The 7,187-nt window shown below is 39.1% G+C and overlaps 1 protein-coding gene across 1 annotated transcript in view; it reads left to right on the top strand.

Moving 5' to 3' along the window:
- The window catches only part of LOC116335110 (neural cell adhesion molecule 2-like), a 660,945-nt gene that overhangs the window by 279,413 nt on the left and 374,345 nt on the right, over window positions 1-7,187 (top strand). The gene's annotated exons all lie outside the window — the stretch shown is intronic.

Raw genomic sequence — 7,187 nt, 5'->3', positions numbered from 1 at the left:
TACACTTCATAGTTTTACATGTGAATTATATAATGTTAAATTACTATTAAACAAATGACTGACTAAGTATTTCAGGCTTTAGTTTATTTCAACCATATTCCATATAAATCAGGTATCATACAAAAGTAAAAATAGCTTCAAATAGAGTCATGACAATAAAAGAATATGACTTTAAGGACTTAACAACATTACTTCAGTTCTAGTACACCAACATCTCTGATACATTAGCACTAAGGGAACATTGAATGACCTGGTGGGTTTTGTCCATAAAACTACTCATCTAAGATGACCACAAAGTAAAAGATCTCTCAGCAACATTATGCAACATTTTAGGCACTATTGCCCTCTATCAGATAGGGGGCTGGGATGTTTTATTCTAAACATGAACTACTGTTACAGCAACAGACATGGACTACATGTCCCACACAACAAACACATGCCTGCTCCTCTTGTTAGCTGAAATGAACTGCTGGCATATTTGTTTTACATCTATACTGTCCATTTTCTCCTGGTGGACATGGCATCACATTATTCATGGTTATATACAATTTTAGACTGATGTGGACCAAGCCTAGCACCTACTTGCCAACCTTAAGACCTCAGAATTAGGGAGACATTCAAAGGGGCTGGGGGGGATATACATGTACATATATATCAAGGGCGTAGATTTTGCTTTGGCATTGGTGGGGACGGATGTTTCAACCACCGAATCATCCGCCCTGTTTCTTTTTTTTCCCCATTTTGTCTTTGCTTCTTGATAAAAAAAAAGAGAAATATACTTGCCTACATATGCTATTCTGCGTGCTTTTAAACTATTTAAAATTACAATTCATAGTTTTATATGTGAATTATATAATGTTAAATTACTTAAGTATTTTAGGCTTTAGTTATATTCCATATAAATCAGGTATCATACAAAAATAAAAATAGTCATGACAATAAAAGAATATGACTTTAAGGACTTAACAACATTACTTCAGTTATAGTACACCAACATCTCTGATACATTAGCACTAAGGGAACACTGAATGACCTGCTGGTTTCTGTCCATAAAACTACTCATCTAAGATTACCACAAAGTAAAAGATCTCTCAGCAACATTATGCAACATTTTAGGCACTTTTGCCCCGATCAAGTCAGTGAGCTGGGATTTTTTATTCTAAACATGAACTACTGTTACAGCAGCAGACATGGACTACTGGTGCCCCACACAACAACTCAATGTCCACTATGTGAAGGAGTCAAACACATGCCTTCTCCTCTTGTTATGTCAAGAGATTTATTCTAAATAACACTTCTTCAGCTTCGAATCAGAGAGGAGAAACACACACTGCAGTTAGTTACTTGCAAGCAAGGGCAGCCACAGCACTCGCACAGAAGTGAGGACTCTGAGACTCACGCCCTGCCACTGCCCTGGTCTTTATTTATATACATCAGTGGGTGCGTTTGTTCATTACATTGGGATGTGGTTGTTTATATGTGTGTGTGTGTGTGTGTGTGTGTGTGTGTGTGTGTGTCCTCCTGCTGAACAAAGAGGGTCATAAATTAATAAAAGCAGGAGCAACATCCTTCGTCATAAAGAGGGTACGTTTATCCTATCATAAAATAAAAGAAGGTATGCCCTTTCCCATGTCCCCAGGATGTGGGTGTGAATGCTAGAACACTCTGAAATGCACACAAAGCCTACTAAAGATCACACATCCTATCACTACACAATCAATTACACACCTCTAAGCATATATGGAAACTTATATCATTAAAAGATCATACTGACTACTAAGTACAATTTTCCATTGACACGTTAACTGAGATAAACTGCTGGCATATTGGTTTTACATCTATACTGTCCAGTCTCTCCTGGTGGACATGGCATACAGCAGCATTGTTTAAACTCATTTGAGTCATTGTTGACTTTAGCCACATGTGTCAAAGTCAAGGCCCCGGCCACATCCGGCCCGGCGTACATTTATATCCGGCCCGCGAGATCATTTTATATAGATTATATAGAATCACTTTACTGACTCGTGAATCATGATTCACAAGCGCAACTGACTCACTGACTCATCCGTGTTGCTGTTAGCAAACTAATTTCATTAGTAGAAATATATCTAGCTTATAATTCAAATTGTGAAGAAAAACACAACTTCCAGTATCTTAACAAAAACATTTCTGCTCTGAACTGGAAGAAAAAACCCTGAGTAGAAGCTCACATCAAGAAAATAGCTCCTCGGTTCACAGTAGCATCGCTCTGCTAACATGCTAACAGCACATTTGAGCTACTCACCCCCTCCCTTCCTGCGCTGAATCGTAGGGGAAGCAAATCACTCATGACTCACTAACCCCCTCCCTCCTGTGCTGAATCATAGAGCGAGCGAATCACTCATGACTCGCTCACCCCCTCCCTTGCTGTGCTGAATCATAGCATGTACGAATCACTCACTCACTCACCCCCTCCCTCCTGTGCTGAATCATAGAGCAAGCGAATCACTCATGACTCGCTCACCCCCTCCCTCCTGGCTCGCAGCTACTACTTCTTCTTCTTGGTTGGCAACGAATGTTAAGGCGCTTTACCGCCCCCTGGCACACAGCTCAGTGGACATTTAGATGAGAAAATATATATTTGACACATGTAAGGAAAATACTAATAAAATAAAAATAAACAAAAGAAATGTTCCCTTTAGAAATTCTTTTGCTCTTTTTTGCTATATAAAATAGTTGTTTTCTTTAAGAATCACTCATCTTAGCAGTAGGATTTACATTATAAGAGAAACAAATTAAGTTTGAGTGAAAATGTACATTTTTTGCACTCTCTGGTCAACTGACTCAGTGACTCAAATGACTTAAAAAACCCGATTCACTTTGGTGAGTGACTCATTAAAACTCGATTCAGTGAAAAGAATCAAATTTACCATCACTAGCTAGTAGTGCAAGTTTAACCCATCAAAGCCTTAAATCCCACGTACACTCTACCTAGCAGAAAAACACTGTCCGTAACAATGATCCTAAATCTATAGACACAGAACATCCATTATGGCAAGACTGGGTGAAAAAAGCTCCACCAGTGTGTCTGACAATTGACTGCTGGACCTCTAGATCTTCCACTTTATTGAAAATTACAAGATGGCCTCTTAGCTGATGGACAGACACACTGCAGAAAACTTGGTAGAAGAGCTAATAAGAGTTTTATTGTTTTCAAGAATTAAAAATTCTGAAGTGGACCCACCACCCATGTCTGTTGCATACATTAAACCTGATGATAATATCATGCGAATTCCTGAGGTCAGTCTAGGGCTGTGTCCCAATTCAGGGTCTGCACGCTTGAAGTACGCATTTCAAGTGCGATTACGTCACCGCCCGCCGACGACGGCTGTCCCAATTCAAAGTGTACTTCAAATGCATACTCCAAATGCGCCGTCGATTTCCCCAAATGTCAAGCGTGGTTCGATTGCACGCCTGTGGCCCCATATATCCCACAATCCATAGCGCGGCGGTGGGTGTGGATAATTTTGCCGCAAAATACGGCAGAAGGGAGCGTCGAAGAGTGAACTGTCAAAAGTAAGTACTGAATATTATGTCACTTATTTATGTGCGAATGTTTAAGAACATTAAAACATTACTGTTGGCCACATGTCGGCAAAGTTGTGTGACATTAGTGATGTTTGTACTTTCAGCAGTAACTTGGTTTTAAAGCCTTTACTTTAAAATATATATATAGTTGACTTTAATCTTACAGAGAATGTGATGATTTTATGGATAATTAAAGTCAGTCATATATCCACAAACACAACAAGCTGAAAGTCAGTGATGCTGCTCGGTTTGCAGTCCTGAATATGACGGCACAAGCAGGATTGACTGCACTGTTAATGTTAGCTATGTTATATTGCTGCCTCTGTTCGGTGGTGTCGAGCCAAACGGACTTTAACGTGTGTTTGAACGAGCTGACGGTTCACTCGTTAAGCTGAAAGAAAGATGCTTTAATCACAGGAGTCACACATGTGTCCACTGGACCATCTGGGAACTCTTCTTGTTTAGCACTCGTAATAACACAAACACTAAATCCTCCTTCTCTTGTGCTGTTTTGTAGCAGTGTATACACCTGAGACTGTCACCTGTCTGTCTGTCCTGCACTCTCTCTGTTTCTTTCTCTCTGATTGTGGAATAAAAGTATGAACATGTATTTATAAGTTACACTTGTGTTTGTATCCTGCAGCTTATCACACATTTGATTTCCACGTGTGACGACTGCAAGTGTCCAGAGTGAGGACAGACTGAGGGACCCACTGCTGCACATCATCTGTGAGGCTTTGCACCCCTGATGATCCACCAGGACAAACTCAGCAGTGTGTGAGGAAGAGGAGGAGGAAGAGCCAGCAGCAGCTGACAGATGGAGAGAATAGACAGACTGTTCCCTGTTTGTGAAGGACTGCTAGAAAAGTTTAACATAACTAATTGTCTGTCCTGAATCAGTCTTATTAGGTAATGTTCAAATAATGTTATCATCCCAGTGTTTTCAGTGTGGGAGAAAGTACTCAGGGCCTTCAAGTTACACACTATGAAAGGCAGCAACAAGTTTAATATTCAGAAACCTAAAGTATGTATCAGCAGCAGAATGGAGCTAAAAATAAATGTTTGTTTCAGTTCTATGAAGCTTTGAGTATTTTGGATTAGTAGCACTGCTGTGTTTGTTGCATCATATTGCTGTAATTGTTTATATGCTTTATATATTCTGAGCTAAGTTGATCTATAGTGTTACATCATATTCTATAAGGATGTTATGTGTTTGTATACTTTCTGCCCAGTTTGACCCATTTAGCAGAAGTCAGCCTGTTTAAGGCTCTGATATCTATTCTGTATGACTTAAAGCAGTTATGACATGGTCTGATTTTCTCACCCAATAAAGGAATATTTAATATATCAGTCTGATCTTCATTCTATCAGAAACAGTTTTCACAGCTCGTACATTTTCTTTTTACACATATGTAACCATTGAGCCAAATTTAGTAATGCCAACATATTAAAAGAACAATGTTTGTCTCTTATATATAATACATCTGTATATACGCTGTCAAAGATATTTGTCTTTGAGTGAAGATTTAAGGTGATAGGAAATATAAATAACTGCTACTTTAATCTTTGACCCAGAGTTCAAGCTCATATATATATATATATCTGACAATACATATAATATTGTCCATATTATATTAACATTACCACAGTGAGTTGATTTTAGTTTCATGAACAACATTAGCTAATTGTTATTTACTAACTAATCTTGAAATGACTGTTCAGTACAGAAATGAAGCCCAACTATCATGTTTTACAGTCCTGTGGTCTCAACTGATCAAAGTGATGTCATGACAAAAATGAATGACCAACAAAACATTTTTTCTCCTTCATTTCTGTCACACAAAGCTGTATGAAACATATCTAGTATCCTGGTTGCTAGGCAACCTGAACAGCGTGACGAAGGCTAGACCGTCCCATTTCACAAGCCTCTCACTTCCGCACTTCCCGTACTTGTAGTACGCACCGTACGTAGTACGCGTAGTGTGCGTACTTCATGCGTGCATACCCTGAATTGGGACACAGTCTATGTCCACTGTGAGCGACCATCTTTGACTTGACAGTGGTTTACGACACCAACTGTCTGCCATCTATAATCCAGTTTTGAGATCCCTTCCCAGACGCATTAACGCCCACTCACATCCTGGGTCATCTGACCTGGCAAACACACCTTCAGACTGAGCAGGATCAACACCCAGAAGACTAAGAAGCACTAAGAGCACGGGTGTCAAACTCGAGGGCCGGTGTCCCGAAACTTTTCCATGTTTCCCTGCTGCAACACACCTGAATAAAATTAATAGGTTATCAGTAAAACTCTAGCACTTGACTGCATGCTGAGGTGCCAAATCAGCCTGTTGATTCATGTTACAGCAGCTCATGAGTGAATGAACATGGTGCAATAAAAGTATTTTAGAGGTACATTTTTTTCAAACACATTTATTTAACTTGGGTAGGGTAAGGGGCTCCACCTCTGCATGCAGACAAGTTCTGTGCATGGCCTCTGCACCTGTCCCTCCTGCACTTTCCTGCTCAGCCTGTCAGATGTTTAGTTACTCCTCAGCATCTTTAGCAATAGAGATACTTTTAATAAATCTAGCCTATTTGCAGCTCTGAACTGAGGACTTCTGATCTGCAACACGTGAAGCTAGAGACACCAGTAACCATAGTCTTCCAGGGGCCATAGTGTTGTGGGCCAGGAGTGCCAAAATCAATTGATTTATTCTGCCATTAAATAATTAATTAAATGTTTCATTTATTAATTAAAATTGGAATTAATTAATTAAATAAACATTAAAATATTTAATGAAATAGCCATTCATTTTATTTGAAATGTTTGATAAATGATTCATTCATTTCCAATTTTAATAAATTATTGACACATTTACTTATTTAATCTTAGTTTTAGTTCAAAATTAATGCTTAACAAAGTCTAACACATATGAACACCAGATAATAAAGAAAAGCGAATGGTTCAGTCTAACATGTGCTCCAGTGAGACATTAAACTTCAGTAAAACTATGCAGTTATTAAACTTGACTTTAATCTGAGCCAAACTGATTTGCTCAGTTGTAAATAAAACGGTGAAGTAAACATGACCTGACAGACAGAAGCTGAGTGAATTAAGTCCAGTGTTGCGTTCATGGTTCGAGTGCTCTGTAGTTTTCTCAGTGTCCATCACCTCTTTTTAAATCACGTTTGTCATCTTTAACACAGGTCAGTCACTCTGAATGAAACACAAGCTCCAGCAGCTCTGCGCGCAGGAAACAAAGCAGGTTTTCTTGTGCACAATATTGCGCAGACATTACGTTATACCGAGCTGCAGCTGCCCACGTTAAACTGTGACTATCACCAGGTAACATGGGCATTTCCTGAATCAGCAGCAAATGAGAATCTGCAGATGCAACATCTGGAACACACAAATCTAACTGGCTAACGTAAAAAACAGTTAAAAACAGCTCGGTACACTCTGTCAGCTAACTAGCAGATCTAATGACATCTCCAAAAACATCGGAGCACTTTTGCAAACATGTTCTATGTTGACAACCTGACCAGACACGTAAAGATTACACTACTACATTTGCAGCTAAAACATTATTAAAAGTATAGTTTGTGACAGAAAAACT

The sequence above is a fragment of the Oreochromis aureus genome, linkage group 3, assembly GCF_013358895.1.
Source record: "Oreochromis aureus strain Israel breed Guangdong linkage group 3, ZZ_aureus, whole genome shotgun sequence".
In the NCBI taxonomy this organism is placed as follows: Eukaryota; Metazoa; Chordata; class Actinopteri; order Cichliformes; family Cichlidae; genus Oreochromis; species Oreochromis aureus.
Note: the sequence above shows the minus strand (reverse complement) of the source record. Positions and strands in the feature narration are given on the sequence as shown.